Source organism: Sorex araneus, chromosome 7 (genome assembly GCF_027595985.1).
Source record: "Sorex araneus isolate mSorAra2 chromosome 7, mSorAra2.pri, whole genome shotgun sequence".
NCBI classification, from domain to species: Eukaryota; Metazoa; Chordata; class Mammalia; order Eulipotyphla; family Soricidae; genus Sorex; species Sorex araneus.
Genome location: NC_073308.1, coordinates 7,170,578 through 7,195,241, shown reverse-complemented (window position 1 = coordinate 7,195,241; position 24,664 = coordinate 7,170,578). Strand labels below are relative to the sequence as shown.

The 24,664-nt window shown below is 45.7% G+C and overlaps 1 long non-coding RNA gene and 1 pseudogene across 1 annotated transcript; both read left to right on the top strand.

Annotated features, from left to right (window-relative positions):
- Positions 1–17,038, top strand: part of LOC129406560 (RAD52 motif-containing protein 1-like) — a 32,101-nt pseudogene extending 15,063 nt beyond the window's left edge.
- On the top strand, positions 11–7,975 carry LOC129406507 (uncharacterized). Its single transcript, XR_008631052.1, has 2 exons — positions 11–5,903; positions 5,985–7,975. It is a non-coding gene; the product is annotated as an uncharacterized LOC129406507 (long non-coding RNA).
- Positions 17,039–24,664: the final 7,626 nt, after the last annotated feature.

The window sequence follows — 24,664 nt, the reverse complement described above, 5'->3', positions numbered from 1 at the left end:
GGGGGGAAGAGGACCCGATTGGACATTTTAGGTGCCTTCATGGAAAGAAGGAAAGCCTGGGTCATGCTGGTTATGTTTAGCCAGCCCTGACCCAATAAAGGCAGCTTAAAGGCAGCATAAAAGTGCTGTGGGGGAGGTGTGTGTGAGCTGCAATAATGGTGCTGCCATAACGGTGCTGCCATTACAGCTCGCTACCCTCAGGGGGACTGTGCCCCACTGGCCTGAATCGCTGCACCTCCAAGCCTCAGCATGTCACATCATCACTGCTACTCTAGGCCCTATGTGTCCTCACGTGGCGACCAATGTGGCTGCTGGTGCAGGGAGCTCAGCCCCTGGAGTTGGTGCTGCACCCAGTATAGCTGCCTTCCCAGTTACCCCAGGGTCTCCCAAGCCCTGGCCTTCACATTCCCCTGATCTTCCACCTGATTCGCCCCTTGCCTTTCAACCCCGGCCAACCCAAGGGACTTTGAGTACCTGTTTTCCTAGACTGCTACCTGCCTTTTGTTCCATTTAAGATGTTCTCTAAGACATTAGTTCGACCCTTGGTGAGGGATAAGGATTCAAGTAAAGAGTTGCCTTCTGGGTCTGATCGATTGCCCTCTGGGTCCCGTACCTTTACTACTGGCCACCGTCACAATCCAGGCCGCTTTCTGGACACTCGGGCCCGGACCCAGCATTACACACGAGTGAAGCCCCACAGAAATGGGGGACTTCACTCATAAAGCAGAACTTTGTGACCTTGGACTCCAGTTTCATGGGACTGTGAAACAGAGATCCTCTGGCTGCTTCCACAGCTGCATTTCAGGATCTCCCAAGGAATCGAAACCTTCTTTAGTTCAGGACTCAAATTGGCTGTCAAGTACCCTGAAGAGGGTGATACTGCTTCAGTCCTGCCAGAAACCCTAGTTCAGCCTACATTGGCTGCTGAGGAAAGGGGGTCTTCAGTGCCTCAGGAGGTGGAAGCTCGGCCTTCAGTCAGGTCTGGAACTTGTAGCGCAGTCTTTACTGCATCATCAGGAAAATGAACTGTCTCCAGTCCAGAAAGAAGCCCATCTTTCAAATATATCTACTGTCACCATCAAACCTGCCTACCTGCAGATTACCAGAACTCCAAGGGTCATCAATGAGGGTGAAACTTCAACCCAGCCAGAAACTCTAAATCTCATACTGCAGAGAGCCTTGAAGAGAATGAACAATCTCTAACCCAAGCAGAAGCCCAGTTTCAGTCTCTAGAGAGCCTAAAGGGTGACTGTGCCATACAGCAGGAGGCAGTGGCTCAAGCTCCAGAGATCCCTGAGGTGACTGAATCTTCAGTCTGCAGGAATCCCTAGCTCAGCCTCCTGAATCCTCTATGGAGTTGGAAGCTCAACCATTCCTGCATCCTGAGGAAAATGTTCTATCTCTAAGTCAGAATGAAGCTCCACACTTAAACCTGCCTCGTGTCACTGCTAAAGCTTTGAGTGTGACATTTGTTATATTTTCAGAAGTCAGTCATGAGGTTGAACCCTCTCCAGTGCCACAGGAGGCCCTGGATCAGCTTTCTGAGCCATCTGAGGAATCAGTTCCTCAAGCACTTCTGCATCCTGAAGGAAATATTCCATCTCCAAGTCAGAATGAAGCTCCAAGCTTAAATTTGCCTCATCTTACTGTGACAGTAACCATAGCTACAGAGGTCAGATCGGACGAGCCTCATGCATAAAGGGACCGGCAGTGGAAGCCAGGTGTGCGGGGCCCAGTGCTGAGATCTCCAGACCTGCTCGGTTTGGGACTGGGCCTTCTCCACCCAGACCCTCACTTTCCGTAGCTTGGCAGCCACACCCAAAAACTCCCCCCAGTGTCGTGTAATCCCACCAACAGCCAACATCCAGAGACTATAAGACCAAGTTCCCGGAAGAGAATGATGCAGAGTCTCTTGCCCCGTGCCTGGCTGTCTTCACCGGGGCCCCTCTGAGGGGACCGGTTGCCTTTGCCTTTGCCTTTGCCCCAAGCGGAGCTTTGACAGTTGAAGATCTCCAGAACACAGCCACAGCCATGCTCAAGGCTACTCTCCACACATTTGGACGAGCCTCTAGCATGAAGGGACTGGCAGAGGAAGCCAGGTGTGCGGGTGCCCGCTCGAGTAAATCAAAGAACAACGGGATGACAGTGATACTGTGATACAGACATCTATAATGAGGTTGAACCTTCTTCAGTCCTGCAGGAGCCCAGGCTGAGACTCTTGAGCCATCTGAGGAATCTGTCCCTCAACCGTTTCTGCATTCTGATGAAAATGTTCCATCTCCAAGTCAGAATGAAGCTCTAAGCTTAAATTTGCCCCGTGCCACTGCTAAACCAATGGGTGTGACATTTTCCATATCTACTGAGTTTTGTAATGAGGATGAACCTTCATTCCAGTAGGAGGTGTAGGCTCAACCTCCTGAGCCACGTGAGGAATCTGTCACTCAGCCATTTCTGCATTTCTGCATTCTGAAGAAAATGTTCCATTTCCCAGTCAAAGTCTCCATCTTCACATGAAAACGTGCACAGTGTCACTGCTAAATAAAAACAAACAGTGGGCATACTATTTAAGATTTCTATATTTTCTCCTCTAATAGAATTTTTTAGTGCTATGAATATTACTGGTGTGCCCGAAGGAAACTGAAGAATCAGTAGAGAATCCACAAACAGAATTGCTCTCCTTACTCTATAGCCCTGCAGTCTTAGAGACAGAAATTTTAAGTTGTCCGAGACCTTATTTACTTACATGAGTAGGTCCTGGGTTGACTTCAGCCTTCCAGTCTGGGCAAGTATTTTAGTAAAAGTGACTCTTTGGTCATCTGGTAGAATTTCTATCAACTAAAATAACATTTAAGAACCAATGGGGGGTGCTGGAGGTAGGGGGGGTGCAGCAGGTAGGGCGTTTGCCTTGTATGCAGCAGACCTGGGTTTGAATCCCAGCATCCCATATGGTCCCCTGAACACCCCAGAGTAATTCCTGAGTGCAGAGCCAGGAGTAACTCCTGTGCATGGCCGAGTGTGACCCAAAAAGAAAAGAAAAAAAACCTTTGGGGACTTAAGGAGATGGTACCGCAGCTGAGTCATCTGCCTTGCATGTCCCTGGCACGGCATATGGTCCTCTCTAGCACCACTAGGGTTCACAGAGCCAGCAAAAGCCCCTGAGTATCAGAGAATATGATCCCCACACCCAAATTATAAAGAAATAAAAGCAGCAGTGGATTGGCGAATTAGCTCAACAGACTGAGCACATTCTTGGCATGCAGGAAGCAGTTTCAGTTCCAGTTCAGCACGGCATTGCCAGGAGTGACTCCAAGTACGAAGTGGGTGTAATTCCTGAGCACCATTGAGTCTGGCCCCAAAACAGAGAAACAAAAAGAACCATACTTAATGTCTGCATTGAAAAGGAAAATGCTCTTATTTTATGCTTTAAAAACAAAATTTTGGAGGGTTTTAGCGATAGACAGTGGGCAGGGCATTTGCCTTGCATACGGTGACCTGCGTTCAATTACCAGCATCCTGTATGGTCCCCCAAACACTGCCACAAGTAATTCCTGAGTGCAGAGCCAGGAGGAACCCCTGAGTATCACTGACAGAGACCCCCAAAGCAAAAATAAACAAACAAAAAATAAGTTCTGGCCATTTCAAAAGCCCCAAGAGAGTGACCATAAATAAGTAGGGGAAGGAGTTGAGTCTGCTGTCATTAACTGCTGTGGCACTTGGGGAGTCCATGACGAGAACAACAGGTTTGGTTGTGATTTACTTAAATACCCATCCCTGCTTGAGGATGATGATTTTTGCAGCTCTTCAGGGATTGATTTCCAGCTCTTCAGGAACTTCGGGATCTGATTATTCTGGGGGCACGAGGAGAGGCTCCCATCCTCCCATGCCATTCAGTCCTCTCGGACCTCATCTCCACCTGGGGAGGGATTCCAGCTCCAGTTCTGCATTTTCTGCCAATGGCCTTATTGGTTAGATGAACGTTGACCTCTTTTTTTTGGCTTTAATTCTCAAGCCCATCGCTGGACTTATTCATATATGCATTTTAATATGAGAAAATGAAATTTTTTTAGGATATGCCAAGAGGCTCTTTAGAAAATAAACTTTCTAGGTGGTTTGAGGCAGAGGAGGCATTCACTGCGTTCACGTGGGGCTTCTGTCACCATGCCATCCTGCGATGACTCCTATGGTTCCTCTTCAGTCTCCTGTAATGCCAGCATCTCCTGGGATCTGAAGGACTGTTGTGTAAGGGGGCCTGCGGAGCCCTGATGGACTGTCGTGCTGAGAGGTGCTGTGAAGACCTGATGGACTGTCCTGACTGGGGTTCTGTGGTGCGGGGGCACCCTGTGGAGGCTTGCTGGTCTGTTGTGCCAGGGGGACAAGTGGTGGCAGGGGGCGCCTTGGTACCTGTGTCTCCTGTGCTCCCTGGCTCTCCTCTGCTGTCTTGGTCTCCTTAGCTGCATTCTCAGGAAGTTCTGCGCCCTTCACTACTCCGAGCTCCCTGAGCTCCCTGCAACAAGAATAAGGTCGCTCTCGAAAGGGACATCCCTCCTCTGCATCGCTTCCTGACTTCAGGCAGAAATTGGAACTGTCCCCATCATTTACTCTGTGTCTTTGTTGAAAATTTTGTCCTTGTCAGAGGAATCCTTGTCCTGAAGCTTCTGTGCCATGTTTTTCTTATGTGCCATGTTTTTCTTACTGAGCGGCCGATACATGTCCCTCAGCCACAGGGGCCGCCTTTGCCAGAAAAAGCCCTCCTGGAAAAGGCAAGGGGAGCTCGTGATCCTGTACCCCAGCCCACTCTTGTACTGCCTCAGTGTCCCCTCTTCCCCTTGCTTACCTGAGGCTTGTGTTCCACTGAACTTCTCCAAGGAAGCAATAATCCAAAGAAGGTCCTTGGAGGAAAACACGGACACACATCATTCGTCATTCACCCATTTCCCATGCTTCTATGATGGAGGTCTCTGTTCTTGTTAGGATAACTACATGGGTACCTCGGTCTGGAGCCATGATGAGTCCAACCACTATGACCTGACACCTTGACAAAGTTTCCATGCATACTTGCAGCGGTTTTTAGAAATTTGTCGGGTCCATCCAAAGGGACCCCATAGTCTCTTGAGAGACATTTATATGCAGCCTGGCTTAGAAAACAGGCAGGATATTTAGTTCTGCTCACCACGGTGGCCCCAGCAAATGCCCTGTGCAGTGAATAAACTGCCCACCACACTGAGAGAAGGCACTAGAGTCTCCAGAAGCCTTTCCACTGGTTGCCTCTGGATTTAGTTCCTCGGGCACCCTTTACTGGAAGTTGGGGTTGGGGAGATGATTCTATCCTCATAGCTGCTTTATTCCAGATGCTGAACCAGAGTAAATGCCTATGTGCAATTTGCCAAATCTTTTAGCCCACTAGCTTCCATCCTGCAGGCAATCACATCATTGTTGGGGATGAGGGATTACAGCTGCTGGATGAGTTGAATCTCCAGTTGGTCTCCGAGGTGTGGTTTTTGTGTGGCAGAGAAGATGTCCCTGGTCACGTTGTGATATTCCCACTGCATCTCCTTGGACTGTTTGACAGTTGGCATGATGTTGTCCGCCATCGCGGCTTCCTTCTCATGGGTGGTTCCATTGCTACTGACAGTTTTCTCTGGCAGCGCAATGCCTCTGGTGTTCCCCCCATTTGCAGCATGCGTGCTTTCTGCAGTCTTCTTTTCTGTAGACTAGTGCGAAAGAAGAAATTATTGCAGGAAAGCTTTGTCCTGATCTCTCCAAGACAGACTCCTCTCGTGGCGGGGAGTTGATGAGGCTCTTCACTGCAGCGGAAGGAGGCCGCTTGCTGAGCACCGGCCTCTCGGGTGCTGATAACTTTATCTCCATATTCATTCTGCCTTTGGGCATTCTGCAGCCCACCAGTGAGTAAGGTTTATGAAAATGTTGACACGGGGCTAAGAAACTATGTTTCGAACTCGAGGGTTCGAGTCTTCCAATATAAGGTGTTTTTCTGGTCTTTCGATTTGTTTTTCATTACAGATGGGATTTTGTAAGAAGTGGCTGTCGACACTCAAGCTTCGGGGGTGTGGTGACCACCGCTTTGTGCTCCTGGATGAAGGACGACGACTCAAGGAGTTTTCCACTAATTTCCTGGGCTTTCCCACCAAGGGAAGTTCTTTCGGTTCTTTTGGGGCTGGCTGCCTGAGCCTTCTTTCTTGGGCAATGTTTTCTAAGTCTAGTTGCTTTTTTATGAAAATGGAGAGGTTACTTCCATATGCTGAGGCCTTCTCTGGTTGAATGATCAGCTCAGATCCGGTATTCTACTTTCTGCGGCCTGTGAAACCTTCAAGAACTCTCCTTCCATGTTTCTTATGGACTCATCTAAATCTGACTTCTCGGGTGCTGATTTCTTCGTCTCTGTATTCACTCTGGCTTTTGTCATTCTGTGTCAAAGCTGAGAGAGTAAGATTTATGAAATTGGTATTTTTTTCTGTTGTAATAATCATATGATTATTCTACTGATCCCCAAGGAGCAAGCACCCAGTCATCAAGACAAATATTTGCTGCTCAGTTAGACTCTTTACTGATCAACTATGACTTTTTTTTGTTTTATGTTTTGGCCATTCCCAGCCATGCTCAGGGGTTACTCCTGTCTCTGCTCTCCGAAATTTTCTGGATGGTGCCTTGGGGACCGTATGGGATGCTGGGAATTGAACCTGGGTTGACTGCATAAAAGGCAAGCACCCTCTCCACTAGACCATCTCTCCAGCCCCTCAACTATGACTTGGGGTGTATTCCCATACCTTTATCCCGTCCTGCCCATATAAAGAGAGAGGACTTTTTCTCTCTACCTCTCTCAGGTGCTAATGCTTTTGTTACTGTCAAGATGACGAATAAATTCCTCCAAAAATCAGGTCTTCATCTGAATGTACCCTTCCTCCACCTACCCACTAATTCTTTTGCTTATTAACTCTTAGTCTCATATTGTTGAAGCTGGCGATGTCTAAGGATAGGTTAATGGATTTGCCAGAGTATATGTCAGTGTGCAATGTTGAGAAAATCTGGAAGATAATTTTGCTTTGTTTTGTTTGGGGTGACACTTGGTGATGCTCAGGGGTTATTCTTGGTTCTGTGCTCAGGAAATCATTCCTGGTGGTGCTTGGGAAACCAAATGGGATGCTGGCGATGGAACCCAGGTCATCCGTATGCAAGGCAAGTCCCGTACCTACTGTACTATCTCTTGGGCCCCTGAAATAACATTGGAGCTCCCAAAATTGGGGAAAATAACTCTTATTAGATGTCTATTTTGCCTTCATTTACTCCCTTCAACTTCCAATTCTATTTAGGGAACCATACAAAGTTTCTGACTGCTTGAAGGTCAAGTATAACATTTGTACAATTGGGTTTTTTTTGAGGGGTAGTGGGGCCAAATCCATAAGTGTTCAGGGGTTACTTCTATCTCTGTGCTCAGGGATCACTCCTGGTAGTAACTGAGGATTGTCTGGGAAGCGAGGGATCCAACCCAGGTCTGCCGTATGCAAGACAGGTGCGCTAGCTGCTAGACTATCTCTCCAACCAACCTTTGCTGAAGAATTCAAAGTGCTTTTGGTGGAGGTGAAGTTTAGAGGGGGAGTTAAGGGAAGTGAAGAAGAAGCATGGACTTGCAGAGAGTCCCAGACCGGGAACACATGATCTAGGCATTAGGCACATTTAACACTTTTAGTTTTGCTATTCCTCACCTAAAAAAATATATAATTATTTGGTTTAGTTTTTCTCTAAATAAAATCATTGCAGATGGAGTAGCGTGGTTACAATGGTACCGATGCTATTGGTTTCCATGTACAAAGTGAACTTCACCTAGACCACTGCCCAAGTGCCGAGACACCACAGTCTGTACATCGCCTCTAGCCTGACTCTACTCCTGCCACCCCCCACATCTCCAGGTTTGTTGTTCATCTTATGAAAGGTGATTAGTAAATGATTGTTATGCCCACTTTTGCGAAGAGAATTATTGCAAAGGGACTTGCTAAAAGTTGATTTTAACAATAACACTATCTTTGTGTAAGAAGCAAAGTGATCTGATGTGCCCAATTTCTGATAGCGAATCTGATTCATACTATCCTGGCGTGAAAACACATTTTTGGGTGGTGCGTGTGTGTGTGTGTGTGTGTGTGTGCGCGCGCGCGCGTAAGCACATGTGCATGCGTGCTTGCGCCATTCTCAGTAGTGCCCAAGAAATACTCCCAGCAGTGCTTGGGAACCTGTTTTGCAGGGAGTTGAACCCACACAGCCCACATGAAAAGCATGTGATACAACCTATTGATCTATTTTCCTAGGCCCCTAAAAGCACGTTTTGGAAGTTATCAAGCTAAAGTCAGTAAAGTTACTATGTGGAAAGATACTTAAGAGCACCTGAGTGCTTTGTAGATGGAAGGGTTAAAATTCAAAATAGGCTCAGAAGTGGGGTTGGTCTAAGAATCCATGAGCCCATCCATCTTTAGAAGGACTGAGTGGCAACCTCTGCTTAGAAAACCAGAAATTCTCAGGCTCTAAGCAAAACTTTCATAAGACAGTATGACTTGTACTCACCTATAAATTACAAAAGCACATGCAATAAAGTAGCAACACCTGTCCTATGAAGAAAAGGGCACTTGAGATCTGTTGTATATAAAATCTGTTTACAAACTGCATTCTGTGGCTGAGCTCTCATCTGGAGGACCAGCACCTTGGTCAGAGTGTGGCCCTCATTTGTGACCATTAATGTTACCTCCCTTCCCCACTTCTATCCCTTTCTGCCATTCCTCTTAAGTCTTCAGGTCATCCATATACTACTAAGGTAATGATGTTATTGAGATTCTGACTTTTACCAAGGGAAATCATTCTTAGAAATATAGGAATTTGAACTCTGAATAAAAATAATGCAACTACATAATCAGTTTAAAATGGACCATCAGTGATTAAAATTAAAATGAAACAATTAAAGAGCTATGAGCAGGCTATTTAGACTTACCTCTGTGTTTACTATTGTTAGGATATTCACTGTCACAATTTAGTTTGAATAAAGTCTTGCAGACAACCTCAATATTGGGGTGTGTTTTTTAATTTTTTGGTTTTTGGGTCACACCCAGCTATGCACAGGGGTCACTCCTGGCTTTGCACTCAGGGATTACCCCTGGCGGTGCTCAGAGGACCATATGGGATGCTGGGAGTCAAACCCAGGTCGGTCACATGCAAAGCAAATGCCCTACCCACTGTGTTATCGCTCCAGCCCCTCAATATTGTTTTTAAATTGCTGAGGAAGCAGGCTAAATGGCTGGGTAAGATCCTATGAATGGAAACACAGAATTAAGTGTAGAGTAAAGGGGTGGCTTTAAACAGGTAGAAGAGGTAGCCAAAGCCACTGTGCAGCTATTCAAAATGTTCCTGAGAAACATGGGTGAGGTGTTGCTCGAAATCTGTGGTGGTGGGAATCCAACTGGGAGGTGATGCATGCCAAGTGTGTACCTTAACCCCTCTCCTATCACTTCAGCCCTCAGAAAATTGAGTTTTGTTTTTGGTCATTGTTGGGGTCTCAGCAGCCAGCCTGAGACCCTGGACAAATCCCTGCCCTTAGAAGCAGGAGCAGTCTCTCTTCACAGGGGCCTAAGGCCCTGTGCCAGCACTCCACCCAGTGCTAACATACCCGGCCTTGAGAGCAGGAAACATAAGTCATTAGTTAACGTCTGTAATGGGCCCGGCAAAGTGTATATGACAAGCGTTGATAACCATGTGTTCACAATATCCAAGTCACCCTGAAATTGTGTATAAATATCTCCTGTGGGATCTAATAAAATGAGAGTTGGTTGACCTCCGACTTTCCCCCCCTCTGTGTGATTCTTTCTCGGTGGTGGCGGTGGGGTGGCCACGGTGAGCAGAGGGTCAAGGCAGAGGCTTCTCCCCTTCCCACTCCCTCTCCTTTTTTTGGTATGACCAAAAAGTCAAAATAACTAAATAAAATAAAACAAAATTACGGGTATGGTGCAACCAGCAGGTCAATCTGTACCTGCGGGGCGAGTGCATCAGCAGCCAGATGGACCCTTCTGGCTTCCTGATATTTCAAAATTGCCACTGTACCTGTGGCCAAACCCCAACAACTTAGGGCCAAGTTCACCAAAACTTGGTAAAATTTCCAAAAATTAGTTTGGAAACTAATTTTGTTCTCTTTTCTCATTCCCTGATTTATTCTCTCAACCGACAAACTATGGATCCTTTTATGGTAACAAACTTTTCTCGCTTCAGAGAATGAGAAAAGGATACAGCATGGATCCTTTGAGCATTCAAGGTGCTTATAAACTGGTAATAGTGATAGGCACATAAATCAATAATTCATATTGCTTTGCTTTCATTTGTATTTAAGTTGTTTTTCTTTTTTGTTTGGCAGTGCTCAGGGCTTTCTTCTGACTCTGCACTCAGAGATCACTCCTGGCAGGCTTGCCGGCACCATATGGGATGCTGGGGATTGAACCTGGATTGTCCATATGCAAGGCAAAAATGCCTTACACATTGGACTATCTCTCCACTCTTGCATTTTAATTTTTATTAATAAGTTCATATAGTACATCCTGACTGAAAGTTGAATTTGACATTTAAGAACTAATGCTATAAGATGTCCACAGTAATGTGTATCTAGAGAACTAATAACACGTTGGGGGCTGGAGAGATAGCACAGCGGGTAGGGCATTTGCCTTGCACGCAGCCGACCCGGGTTCGAATCCCAGCATCCCATATGGTCCCCTGAGCACCGCCAGGAGTAATTCCTGAGTGTAGAACCAGGAGTAACCCCTGTGCATCGCCAGGTGTGACCCAAAAAGAAAAAAAAAAGAACTAGTAACACGTAATTTTTATTTTATAAGGAAGCTCTTATGCAGATAAGAGTTACTCATAAAATGATATAAAAATAGCTATACTGTAGTCTCTTCTGGACTGAAGCGATAGCCCAGCGGGTAGGGCGTTTGCCTTGCATGCAGCTGACCAGGGTTCAATTCCTCTGTCCCTCTCGGAGAGCTCAGCAAGCTACCGAGGGTATTGTGCCCGCAGGGCAGAGCCTGGCAAGCTACCCGTTGTGTATTCGATATGCCAATACACACAGGTAACAAGAAGTCTCACAATGGAGACGTTACTGGTGCCCACTCAAGCAAATCGTTGAGCAAAGGGATGACAGTGCTGCCAGAGTGCCACATAGTCTCTTCTAGCAAGGCTAATAATTTGGAGAGGGGAGTGATACAGATGGATGTCCTTCCTTGGGGGCATGTCTTTCTTATCTTCCTTCAGCTTATAGTTTCAGACAAGAGCTGCTAAATAGAATCACTGAAGCAATTTACTTCTTTTGCTTATCTACAGTCTTGCAGATCTTCCTGACTTATACTTTCACTGACCACACGAATCAGGGAAACAAATGCTCAGATTAATGGGAGACTATGGAAATAATGCAGAAAAGTATCATGGCTTGAAAACAATGAGTATTAGTCCTTACTATGAACTTAATGCCTAAAATGTTTAAGGACCAAAGAAATAGGCCAGGAGTTAATGTGCTGACCTTGCTGCTGCCAGCCCAGTTCTATACCCAGTAGCATATATGATTGCCCCAACCACCACCTGGAGTGATCCCGGAGCACAGAGCTAGGAGTAACTGATTACTGCTGAGTATGGCTCTGACACAACACCAACCACCAAAGTTTGTTTGATTTGCTCTTCACAGCCACTTTATGAAACTTGTATTGAGAAGTCTTGGGTCGGCTGAATTAGATCTCTGTGGCAAGTCGTTCCTATCCTCGAGTATGTCTCTTATGTCGTTAGGTTCATCTCCGCAGACGTAAAGCAGTTCAACATCGTGCCCTTGCCCTAAACAGCTCCCAGTGCCAGGAACTGGAAAACTACTATCTTGGTTTCAATGGATGATATAAAAGGATTGTCAAGGTGGAAGTGGAGAGATAGTTCAAGTGCAGAGCCTGTGCTGACCGTGTTCGAGGCTCTGGGTTTTGTCCTGAGAACTGCACGACTCCCCAGCACTGTGGGGTGTGACGCCAGCAGGTCCTGTGGACCGACAGACCTGACAGATAAGAGTTGTCTAAGTGAAAGTGTCTGAGCAACGGTCACACCCCAGCATCAATCAATATCTCAGTGAATTGACAGTGGTATCCATATTCTACAACACTAGTGTGCTCTGTATGTGCATGGCTGGTATAGTTCATGGAAAGTATGGCTTAATATTGAAGTCACAGGTTACTTCAACTGTTAGCACGGATTGCTGGAATTTAGTTTTTGTTTTTAATTAAACATTTTAAAATCTACATTGAGATGTTCAGAAGGATCTTCAATCTAAAATGCTAACAGTTTCAGTATTTTTCTGACTTTGACTAAAGGGAAAATGAAGATATTGTGGCACCACTTCAGAAGCAAAGTGTGAAGTTCTTCTGTGCTTTAGAGGGGGTATTGTCATCCTTTGATTGCAAGAGCCCTGGAGTTGGCATAGCTGAGGAGACTTTGGATAAATTGGAAGGTCTCTGTGGGGATTGGAATGGGGTGTGGGTAAGAATTCTCTCTCTCTCTCTCTCTCTCTCTCTCTCTCTCTCTTTCTCTCTCTCTCTCTCCCTCATTATATTTTCAGATACATCAGAAAGAGCCCTCTCCTTGCTAAACAGCTAAAGCCTTACGCAGATGTTTTTAACAATACTTGTTTAAACCTTAGGTAGTAACGAACAGAATTTTGGGGGGTGGGGTGGGGGAAGTGGAAATGCTGGGGACACCTAATGATGCTCCTGGCTCAGCAATCAGAAATCACTCCTGGCGGTGCTCAAAGGACTCTGTGGGATGCTGGGGATAAAACCTGGGTGGCTACATGCAAAGCAAGTGCCCTACCTGCTGTACTATCACTCTGACGGAACCTTGAACTTCACAATTTTAGAGCTGTCTTCCTACCAAGAAGCTTAGGGGTATGGGGATGGGAACAGTGTTTCTCCTATTTGGGGCAACAATCTTCTTTTTTCCAAAGTAACCTTTCAATTATAGATCACGTGTAATCTTCTGTTATCCCAGCAAAACCTTCATCTAGATAATGAAATAAACTAATTAAATGCTTTCCCCCCAGAATCTATGGCACTTAGACCTAGGGTATACAGTCAAAAAAAGGGGCTGTTAGAGAAAGAACTGGAACAGACTCTAGTAGATGAATCTTAGGGAGAGACCAGCTTATCTATGCCACTACCAAACCTTTCTCAAGATCCTGTTTTTTTAAATTTAATTTCATAGAGTAATTCACAATATTTTATTACATTTAATATTCAAACACCAATCCCACCACCATTACACCTTTCTACCACCGTATTTTCTATGGTTCCTTCCTGATCCCGAACCCCAGCCCCAGAGCAGAACAAAAGAATTTATTTTGTATTGTTTGCTCTAAATCAACTGTTGAAAATGCTCCAAAAAAGTTTCCTTAGAGGAAAGTATGTGAAGATTGTTGTATTTCCCCCAGGAACCATTAAGCCCTTCAATAAGAACTTACTGACATGTTAACGGTTGAGCCTGTTGTGCTTATATATATATATATATATACATATATATATATACATATATATATATATACATACATATATAGAAAATCCACAAACAGAATTGCTCTCCATGCTCTATAGCCCTGCAGTCTTAGAGACAGAAATTTTAAGTTGTCAGAAACCTTATATAGTCACATGAGTCGACCCTGGGTTGACTTCAGCCTTGCAGTCTGGGCAATTCTTCTAGTAAAAGTGACTTTCTTGGTCATCTAGTGTAAAAAACTAAGGAACGCCGAGGGGGCGCGTGCACTCACGGGCTCTCCGGGCGGCTCTGTCTCACCGCCCGCGTCCAGTGCCCCGGAACCGCTGTGTGTGCTGTCTGTCGAGGGAAGGCGACGGAAGGAAGAAGAAAGAAGGCCAAACTGGTTGCTCGATCCGTTTATTTCATCCTCTCTCTCCGCTTCTCTCCCGCTCTCCTAGATCTCCCCCCCCAACCCACTCTCACAGCCTAGTTAAATCTCCACAGCATGAGGGGGTTGGGGCGTACACATAGGTGTGGTCACCATCAGTAGGGTAAGATCCTTTCCCTTAGGGGATGCTTCTCCTAGGACTTAATTCTCTTTCAGCAGGAGGATCCACCCAAGGGCGGAGTCCCATGAATGTGTTTCTCTTCTCCTCAGCCAGCAAACATATAAGAATTCATAATATTAGTTATTTTGTATGGACACAATAAGAGATGCATTAAAGTTTATAGAATTGCTCTCCTGGGGCCATCTCAATCTCAGACTACAGTGCTCAGGCCAGATCAGTCTTTCCTATCCCTGGCAGGGTCCCAGTCTCATAATTACTATTGGATCATGACAGAATTTGTCTATGATCAAGCTCTTAACTTATAGTTAAGAATTAGGCACTTTGGCCAGGCCCATCTCGATGCCAGGGTAGCACATAACTCACCGCTTGCCCTGGATCCTTCCCGTCCCACGTCGGGGACCCTACTTTGGGGTGCTAGGAACTGAGGGCAACTGAGGCTTAAGTGGAGAAAGCAGATGCTCGGGAGGGAATATTCGAGGCCAATTAATTCCCAAGTTATAAAAACATAATATTGTCTTCTTGTGTCTATACAAAACAGTCATAGCTTTAAAATAAATAATTCAAAAGGCACAAGAAGAGGAGAAAGGCAATATTAACTTATATAATATAAATTCAGTATCCTAGGAAGGTCCGACCTTGCAAATTAGCAGAGTCAGATTAAGGGAAAGCCGAGGGCTAAACAAAGGGATGGGAGAGATTCGGGAACACCTTGATGGATATGACTGGGGTAAGCCTAAACTCTGGGTAAAACCGGGACAAGCTACTTGTGGCAAGGAGGGAAAGGACAAAGTAATGTCATCCTACAATCTAGTAAAATTTCTAAGTGGGGGCTTAAGAAGATGGTACCGGAGCCAAGGCACCTGCCTTCCATATTCCTGGGACGGCATGTGGTCCCGTCTAGCACCACCAGGGAGCTCAGAGCCTGCAAGAGCCCCTGAGTACCAGAGGATATGATCCCCTCACCCAAAATATAAAAGAAATAAAAGATGCCGTGGGTGGGAGAGATAGCTCAGCCCACAGAGTATACTCTTGGCATGCAGGATGCATAGTTTCAGTTCTAGCTCAGCACGGCACTGCCAGGAGTGACTCCCAAGTACTATCTGGGTATAATTCCTGAGCACCATTGAATCAGGCCCCCAGAGAAACAAAAAGAACCAAACTTAATGTCTGCATTGAAAAGGAAAATGCTCTCATTTTATGATTTCAAAACAAAATTATTGGCGGGGGGGGGGGTGCTGGAGCGATAGCACAACGGTCAGGGAGTTTGCCTTGCACCAGGCCACTCACGTTCAATTTCCAGCATCCTGTATGGTCCCCCAAGCACCACCAAGAGTAATTCCTGAGTGCATGAGACAGGATAACCCCTGTGCATCTCTGGGTGTGACTGAAAAAGCAAAAAATAAGTAAAATAAAATAAATAAAATTATTGGATATATAAAGGAAGAACACACCCAATACCATTGTGTACTACCTTCATAGAAAGGTTATTTTAGACAATTATTTTGAATTGATCTATGTCAACTCTATTTCAGAAAGTGGTCAAATAGCTGTGGAAGCTAGGCCTTTTGAGGAGCTTACTGAAGGACTCAATTGTTTGAACTATTGACCTATCGCTGTCATCTCGTTGCTCATCAATTTGTTCGAACGGGCACCAGTAACATCTCTCATTGAGAGACTTATTGTTACTGTTTTTGGCATATCCAATACGCACGGGTAACTTGCCAGGCTCTGCCACATGGGCTCGATACTCTCGGTAGCTTGCCGGACTCTCCGAGAGGGGCGGAGGAATCAAACTCTGGTCGGCTACGTGAAAGGCCAACACCTAACCGTTGTGCTATTGCTCCAGCCAATAGTTCAATAGTTCTAGTAGGCTGGAACTATTAACCTAGTTTCGAAAAATAATTTTTAAAATAGTTAAATCAAACCCATCAAGAAAACTTCAAATACCTACAATGGGGTCTTAACAAGACTAACTTAGGGGCCTGAGACAAAGTTCATCAGGCTGGAGCATGGACTGTGCGTGAGGGAAACCTGGGTTTGATACCTGCCACTGCATGGCCTCCGGAGCACTGCCAGGAGAAACCTCAAACACCTCCAGGTGTGGCCCCCAAACAAACAGAAAACCTCCACCTTACTATGAAACGTGAGAAGACATTAAGTACTAATGCCAAAGAATTCAGAAAACCAATATCCATCCCTAAATGAGGCCACTCTTGGAAACAACTCCATTCAAAGCTCTCTACTCAACTAGACACTGGGAGGAAGCCCCTTCTCACTGAATTTATATTCTAGAAATGTGAGATAATGAGAACTGAAATTGATGAGAAGGACTGTGAAGGAAGTAAAATGGGTGCTAGTCACAGTATTGCAAGAGAGCCTTGTTACATTCTGACGTTAAGCTCTTCAGTGGTCTCTCCAGGAGTGCTAGAAAGGCAGGCAGCCCTCTAGAAAGGGGCTTGCTACTTTTTCTCTATGAATTAATGTTGAGCTCCATGCAAGAAAGGGGGATTTGCCCCAGGCCGGTGTAAAGGAGTGTATATGAGTGTTCATTCGTTTATGGTCGGTCTCCCAGAATAAACTGTCTATGGCCCCAGAGCCCTCCTTCAGAAAATTTTGGGTCAGTGATTCCATGCTATCCCCTCTCTCGGAGACTGATAAATAATCAGAGATACTGAGAGTTTAAAGGAAATGAGAACATTTGGGAACCCCCATCCACCCTAAATAGTGCTCCTTTTGCAGGTCAGCTAGCTTTCTTGGAATTAGGTTGGCCAATGGGAGGAAGAATGTGTCTCGGATTTCAGTAGTGAGGAGGACGCACCAAGACCGCCACAATTGGACTAGTACTGTTGAATTCCGTGTGTGCCAACCCGGGGACATGCTGTTCCTTCCCCTCTTCCTCGGAGCTTGGCCCACAGTAGTAGGCAGTTCCAGTCCTGTTTGGCTGGCAGGGCTGAGAGGGGAGTCTGGGGGCAAGGGCGGAGGGAAGAAGACCCTATTGGATATCTTAGGTGCCTTTGTGGGAAGAAGGAAAGCCTGGGTCCTGCTGTTTATGTTTAGCTGACTCAGACCCAATAAAGGTGACTTAAAGCTGGCATAAATGTGCTTCAGGGGAGGGGCGCCTGGGCTGCAATAAAGGTGCTGCCATAAGGGCTCCGGGCGCCCTCGCCCTACTGGCCTGAATTGCAGCACCTCGGAGCCTCTGCACGTCACATCTTGGCTGCTACTCTGGGCCCTATGTCTCCTCACGTGGCGACCAATGTGGCTGCCTGTGCAGGGAGCTCAGCCCCCCAAGTGGGTCCTGCAACCAGTCCAGCTGCCCTCTCTTACCCCAGGACCTCCCAAGCCCTGCGTTTCACATTCCCCTGATCTTCCACCTGATTCGCCCCATGCCCTTCAACCCTGGGCCGAGACAGGGGACTTCCATCACCTGCATACCTGGACTGACGCTCGGTTGTTGATCCCACCTCAGAAGCTGCCTAACACTTTGGTTCCCACCCTCGATGAGGATTCACGTACAGAGTTGCCCTCTGGGTCCCCTCGATTTGCCCTTCCACACCAGGGTTTGAGTGACAAGCCTGCAACACATCAGAGGCTCCTAGTTGACCCAATGATATGTAAGACTCAGGATGAGAGTCCGCCTCTAGTTTTGCCTCCTAGAAGGAAAAGTGCAATTCCAACTAGGTCTAGATCAACCTGAAGATCAGACATTTGAAATGCCTGCTCCACCTCTAGTGGACAGATTCCAAAATTTAATAAAATTTCATTATTTCACCTGAAAACCAGATGAAGGGTGTATTTGGCTGTCAAAATATACTGCTAAAGTTGTTGGAATTCCCAGAAAATCTGAGACCTCATCATCGACCACAACAGATGCAGGATGATGACTTAGATTCCAGTATGGATATCTTTTATCCTGAGGGGAGTGAACCTTTGGATGTACTGGGAGATTCAGAGCAACATCCACAGATCCCTCACAAGACTGAATCCTTTTCGCCCCAGTCCCAGCATCCAGAACCCTCTGAAGAGATAGAACAGCTTCCCTTTAAGGCCCTGGAAGCTGAAGTTTCAGCAAGCACACAACAGACCCCAGGTGCACTTCCAGGATCTCCCGGGGAATGGAAACCTTCTTTACTCCAGGACTCAGATTGGCTGTCAATTACCCGTGAAGAGGAAGGGAATGATGCAATTTCTAACATAAATCTCCCTGGACTTAATTACTAAAATACTAAAATACAGAAATCCTAAACCGCTCGGCCGCAATAGACTTCATATCTCATCATTCTCAGCAATGGAAAACTAATTATCAAATGCTTCCTTGTCGGTAGGGCTGTTTTTATTGGGGGGGGGGAGAAACTCCAACAACAATAGTGAGTTTTGTGTTGAAATATGGAATGTAATCAAAAGAAAATAAAGTGAAATTTATCAGCTACGCAGGTGGGGGTGGGGGGGTGAGAGGTATACTGGGGGTTTTGGTGGTGGAATATTGGCACTGGTGAAGGGACGGGTGTTCGAGCATTGTATAACTGAGACATAAGCCTGAGAACTTTGTCACTTTCCACATGGTGATTCAATAAAATTAATAATTAAAAACAAACAAACAAACAATGAAATTCCAGGTATTTATAGCAAATTTATTTGCATTAAATGATGTTGTCCTTAAAAGTTAGTTCTGAATCTTGAATTGCATGCATGTTTGAATAAAGTATAAACAAGAAAAAAAAAGTACCCCTGAAGAGGGTGATACTGCTTCAGTCCTGCCAGAAACCCTAGTTCAGCCTACATTGGCTGCTGAGGAAAGGGGGTCTTCAGTGCCTCAGGAGGTGGAAGCTCAGCCCTCAAAGTCAGGTCTGGAACTTGTAGCGCAGTCTTTACTGCACCATCAGGAAAATGAACTGTCTCCAGTCCAGAAAGAAGCCCATCTTTCAAATATATCTTCTGTCACCATCAAACCTGCCTATCTGCAGATTACCAGAACTCCAAGGGCCACCAATGAGGGTGAAACTTCAACCCAGCCAGAAACCCTAAATCCAACTGCAGAGAGTCTTGAAGAGAATGAACAATCTCGAACCCAAGCAGAGGCCCAGTTTCAGCCTCTGGAGAGCCCTGAGGGTGACTCTGTCATACAGCAGGAGGCAGTGGCTCAAGCTCCAGAGATCCCTGAGGTGACTGAATCTTCAGTCCACAGGAATCCTTAGCTCAGCTTTCTGAATCCTCTACAGAGTTGAGAACCAAACTTGATGTCTGCATTGTAAAGGAAAATGCTCTTATTTTATGCTTTCAAAATAAAATTATTGGGGAGGGCAGGCTTGAGCGATAGAACAGCAGGCAGGGCATTTGCCTTGCACTTGGTTACCCGTGTTCGATTCCCAGCATCCCATATGGTCCCCCGAACACCACCAGAAGTAATTCCTAAGTGCAGAGCCAGGAGATACCCCTGAGCATCACTGAGAGTGACGCCAAAACAAAAATAAACAAAATAAGTTCTGGTCATTCCAAAAGCCCCAAGAGAGTGTTCATATGTAGGTGGAGGAGTTGAGTCTTTGTCATTAATTTCTGTGGCACTTGGGGAGCCCATGAAGAGAATAACAGGATTGGTTGTGATTTACCTTAATATCGATCCCTGCTTAAGGATGATGGCTTTTCCAGCTCTTCAGGAACTGATTTCCAACTCTTCATGAACTTCAGGATCTGATTATTCTGGGGGCACGAGGAGAGGCTCCCATTCTCCCATCCATTTAGTCCTCACAGACATCATCCCCACTTCGGGGAGGGATTTCAGCTCCAATCCTGCATTTCTTGCCAATGGCCTTTATTGGTTACATGGATGTCGACCTCTTTTTGGGGGCTTCAATTCCCAAGCCCATTGCTGGACTTATTCATCTATGCATTTTTATATGAGAAAATAAATTTTTTTTAGGAAATTCTGAGAAGCTCTTCAGAAAATAAAATTTCCAGGTGGTGTGAGGTGGGAGGCATTCACTGTGGTGCCTCTGACACCATGCCCTCCTGCGATGATTCCCATAGATCCTCTTCAATCCCCTGTATTGCCGGGACCTTCTGGGATCTGAAGGATTGTCGTGCATGGGGAGCCTGTTGTCCCCTGAGGGACTGTTGTGACCAGAGGTCTATGGTACCAGGGCACCAAGTGGAAACTTGCTGGTCTGTCCTGCCAGAGGGACAACTGGTGGTGGAGGGCGCTATGGTGCCTGTGTCTCCTGTGCTTCCTGGGCCTACTTAGCTGCTTTCTCCTCAGGAGTCAGTTCTACCCTCTTCACTACTCCGACCTCCCTGAGCAACCTGGAACAAGAATACACTCAGCTCTCGCAAGGGATGTCCCTCCTCTGCATCACTTCCTGACTTCAGGCAGAAATTGGAACTGTCCCTATCATTTACTCTGCATCTTTGTTGAAAATCTTGTCCTTGTCAGAGGAATCCTTGTCCTGAAGCTTCTGTGCCATGTTTTTCTTACTGAGCGACGGATACATGTCCCTCAGCCACAGGGGCCGCCTTTGCCAGAAAAAGCCCTCCTAGAAAAGGCAAGGGGAGCTCGTGATCCTGCACCCCAGCCCACTCTTGTACTGCCTCAGTGTCCCCGCCTCCCCAGTTACCTGAGTCTCATGTTCCAATGAACTTCTCCTAGGAAGCAATAATCCAAAAAAGGTCCTTGGAGGAAAACATGGACACACATCATTCGTCATTCACCCATTTCCCATGCTTCCTAGGATGGAGGTCTCTGGTCTTGTTAGGACAACTACATGGGCACCTTGGTCGGGAGCCATGATGAGTCAAACCACTTTGACCTGACATCTTGAGAGAGATTCCATGCAGACCTGTGGCAGTTTTTAGACATTTGTTTGGTCCATCTAAAGGGACCCCATGGTCTCTTGAGAGACCTTTATATGTAGCCAGGCTTGGAAAACAGGCAGGATATTTATTTCTGCTCACCACCGTGGCCCTCCTCATTGAAGGAGTTTTCCACCCATTTCCTGGGCCTCCCCGCCAAGGGAAGCTCTTTCGGTTCTCTTGGGGTCGGCTGCCTGAGCCTTCTCTCTCGGGCCATGTTCCCTGCCGTGGGCAGAGCCTCCCCTTTCCTTAGGCTGTGCTGATTGCCCCCTTCTTTGAAGCGCCTCTTCTGGAGGCCTCTGGGGTCCTTGAACACGCTGCTTATCTGCAGTGGTTCCCTCTCCCCCTCCTCCACCTTTCCTAAGTGCTTTCTCTTTGGCCAGATAGTTTTCAATTTCTTCAGAAAGATTTGATGTTTCAATTTGGGCCCAAAAAGCATGGAATGGAACAGCATGGCAGTTTTCTCTCTCTTTCTAGCTTTGTGGACTTCTGCTTGAGTTCCTGCATTTATCAAGCTTTCCAGAAAAAGGAGACTTTCGACTTACTGTGTATTGTATTGTTGGATTCGAGCTGTAGAGACATTGGAATTGTGCTGTTCTTCAAATGTTCCAGAGGATTTGCTCCATCTTGCATATCTGGAAAAAGAAGCTTAACGAAGGGTAACAATGTTGATTCAAAATCTCCTATGTTCCCATCCAGGAGAAAAGGCACTACGTAATTTAGCCCAGTAATGGTATCACTGTCATCATTCACGTCTAGCTGCTCATTCACTAAAAGGGACATGCTGTTTCTCTCTGACGAGGTCTTCTCTGATTCAGTGGTTAGCTCAGTGCTGGTATTCCTTTTTTGGGCCTGTAAAACCTTCATGAAGTCCCCTTCGGTGTTGCTATTGGACACTTCCTCATCTGTCAAAAAGGAAGAGCTTGCTTTTCATCATGAAAGACGACTGGGGATAATTTTGGGAGCATCGACAGACAGAAATCCCAGACAAGCAAATAAGTAATCAGTAAATGAATGCCATATGGTGGGGGGCACAGAGAAACCCTAAATTTACGCCTATGATTGACAAAAGGAGAAATGAAATGGTCGTCACTATTTATTCAGAATAAATAAGGCATGAAGTTCAGTTACATGTCACTATCACTGTCATCCTGTTGTTCATCTATTTACTTGAGCAGGCACCAGTAAGGTCTCTATTCCTCGCAGCCCTGAGATTTTGCAGCCTCTCCTTACTCGTCTTTCCCAATGACTGGAGGCTCTTTCAGGGTCAGGGGAATGAGACCTATAGTTACTGTTTTTGGCATATTGAATGCACCACGGGTAGCTTGCCAGGCTCTGCCCATGTGGGCGGGATTCTCTCGGTAGCTTGCCGGGCTCTCAGAGAGGTATATGTATATGTGTGTGTGTGTATATATATGTAGGCTGGAGTGATACCACAGCCATAGGGCGTTCGCCTTACATGCAGCTGACCCATGTTCGATTCCTCTGCCCCTCTCGGAGACCCCGGCAAGCTACCGAGAGTATCGCACCCGCACGGCAGAGCCTGGCAAGCTACCCGTGGCGTATTGGATATGCCAAAAACAGTAACAAGAAGTCTCACATTGAGAGACATTACTGTGCCCACTCGAACAAATCGATGAACAACGGGATGACAGTGACAGTGATATATATATGTATATATATATATATTACTCTATATGTATATATACATACATCTATACATCTATATATATACTTATTTAATAGATATAGATAAATTAACTCAGTACATGTATTTAGGATTATTCCACTGGCAGGCAGAGTGACAGTAGAGTAGATAAAGTACTTTTCTTATACGCAGCCAATCTGTGTCTGATCCCCAGCACCCCAGAGGGTCCCTCAAGCCTTACCAGGCCTGACCCCTGAACACAGTCAGGAGTAAACTTTGAGCACTTCTGAGTATGCCCCCAAACAAGCAAACACACAAACAATAATAATACGATTATTCCACTGGTCCCCAAGGACCAAGTGCCTAGTATTCAAGACAAATATTTGCTGCCCAGTTAGACTCTTTACAGATCAACTATGACTTCTGTTTTATTTTTTGGCCATTCCCAGCCATGCTCAGGGGTTACTCCTGGTTCTGCTCTCAGAATTCTAGCAATTCTGATTTCTAGGAATTCAGAATTGAAGTATGTTGAATTATGATTTCAACATAATCTGTTTCCAACTGTATTCTGTAAATTTGAAAATATTTCAGATCATTAAAAACTAACTAACCTTGGGTCTGTGATTCAGCCACAGGACAGGATTGATGCACTCAATATTGATGACTTAAATAACATGCATATCAGAGATAAGTGGCCTTCCTCTATGATTAGGGAGGAGTGTTTTAGATAGAGAAAATTGAAGATTAAAATTGAGCAAGTTCCAAATTCTGATTTAAACTTTACATTTTTTGAGTAAAATATACCTTTTTTAATGTCTACCTGCTCTATTTTTTTAAATAATTTATTTATTTTTAATTAGAGAATCACCGTGAGGGTACAGTTACAGATTTATACACTTTTGTGCTTATACTTCCCTCATACAAAGTTCGGGAACCCATTCCTTCACCAGTGCCCATTCTCCACCACCCGTAAACCTAGCGTCCCTCCCACCCTCCCCAATCCCATCTCCCCCCCAACCCACCCTGCCACTGTGGCAGGGCATTCCCTTCTGTTCTCTCTCTCTAATTAGCTGTTGTGGTTTGCAATAAAGGTGTTGAGTGGCCGCTGTGCTCAGTCTCTAGCCAACATTCAGCCCGCAACTCCCTTCCCCCACATGGCCTTCGACTACAATGTAGTTGGTGATCGCTTCTCTGAATTGCCCTTTCCCCGGAACGTGAGGCCAGCCTCGAAGCCATGGGGTCAACCTCCTGGTACTTATTTCTACAGTTCTTGGGTATTAGTCTCCCACTCTGATATTCTATATACCATAGATGAGTGCAGTCTTTCTATGTCTGTCTCTCTCTTTCTGACTCATTTCACTCAGCATGAAACTTTTCATGCCCATCCACTTAACTACAAAATTCTTGACTTCCTTTTTTCTAACAGCTGCATAGTATTCCATTGTATAGATGGACCAAAGTTTCTTTAACCAGTCATCCGTTTTAGGGCATTCGGATTTTTTCCAGATTCTGGCTATTGTAAACAGTGCTGCGATGAAAATGCGTGTGCAGATGTTGTTTCGATTGTACTTTTTTGCCTCTCTGGGATATATTCCCAGCAGTGGTATTGCTGGGTCAAATGGGAATTCAATATCTAATTTTTTGAGAGTCGTCCAAATTGTTTTCCAGAAGGGCTGAACCAGTCGGCATTCCCACCAGCAGTGAAGAAGGGTCCCTTTCTCCCCACATCCTCTCCAACAGCGGTTGCTTTTGTTCTTTTGGATGTGTGCTAGTCTCTGTGGTGTGAGGTGGTATCTCATGGTTGTTTTGATCTGCATCTCTCTGATGATTAGTGATGCAGAGCACTTTTTCATGTGCCTTTTGGCCATTCGTATTTCTTCCTTGGTAAAGTTTCTGTTCATTTCTTCGCCCCATTTTTTGATGGGTTGGATGTTTTCTTCTTGTAGAGTTCAACCAGTGCTTTATATACCATTGATATCAACCCCTTATCTGATGGGTATTGTGTAAATATCCTTTCCCATTCTGTGGATAGTCTTTGTATTCTGGTCACTGTATCTCTTGCGGTGCA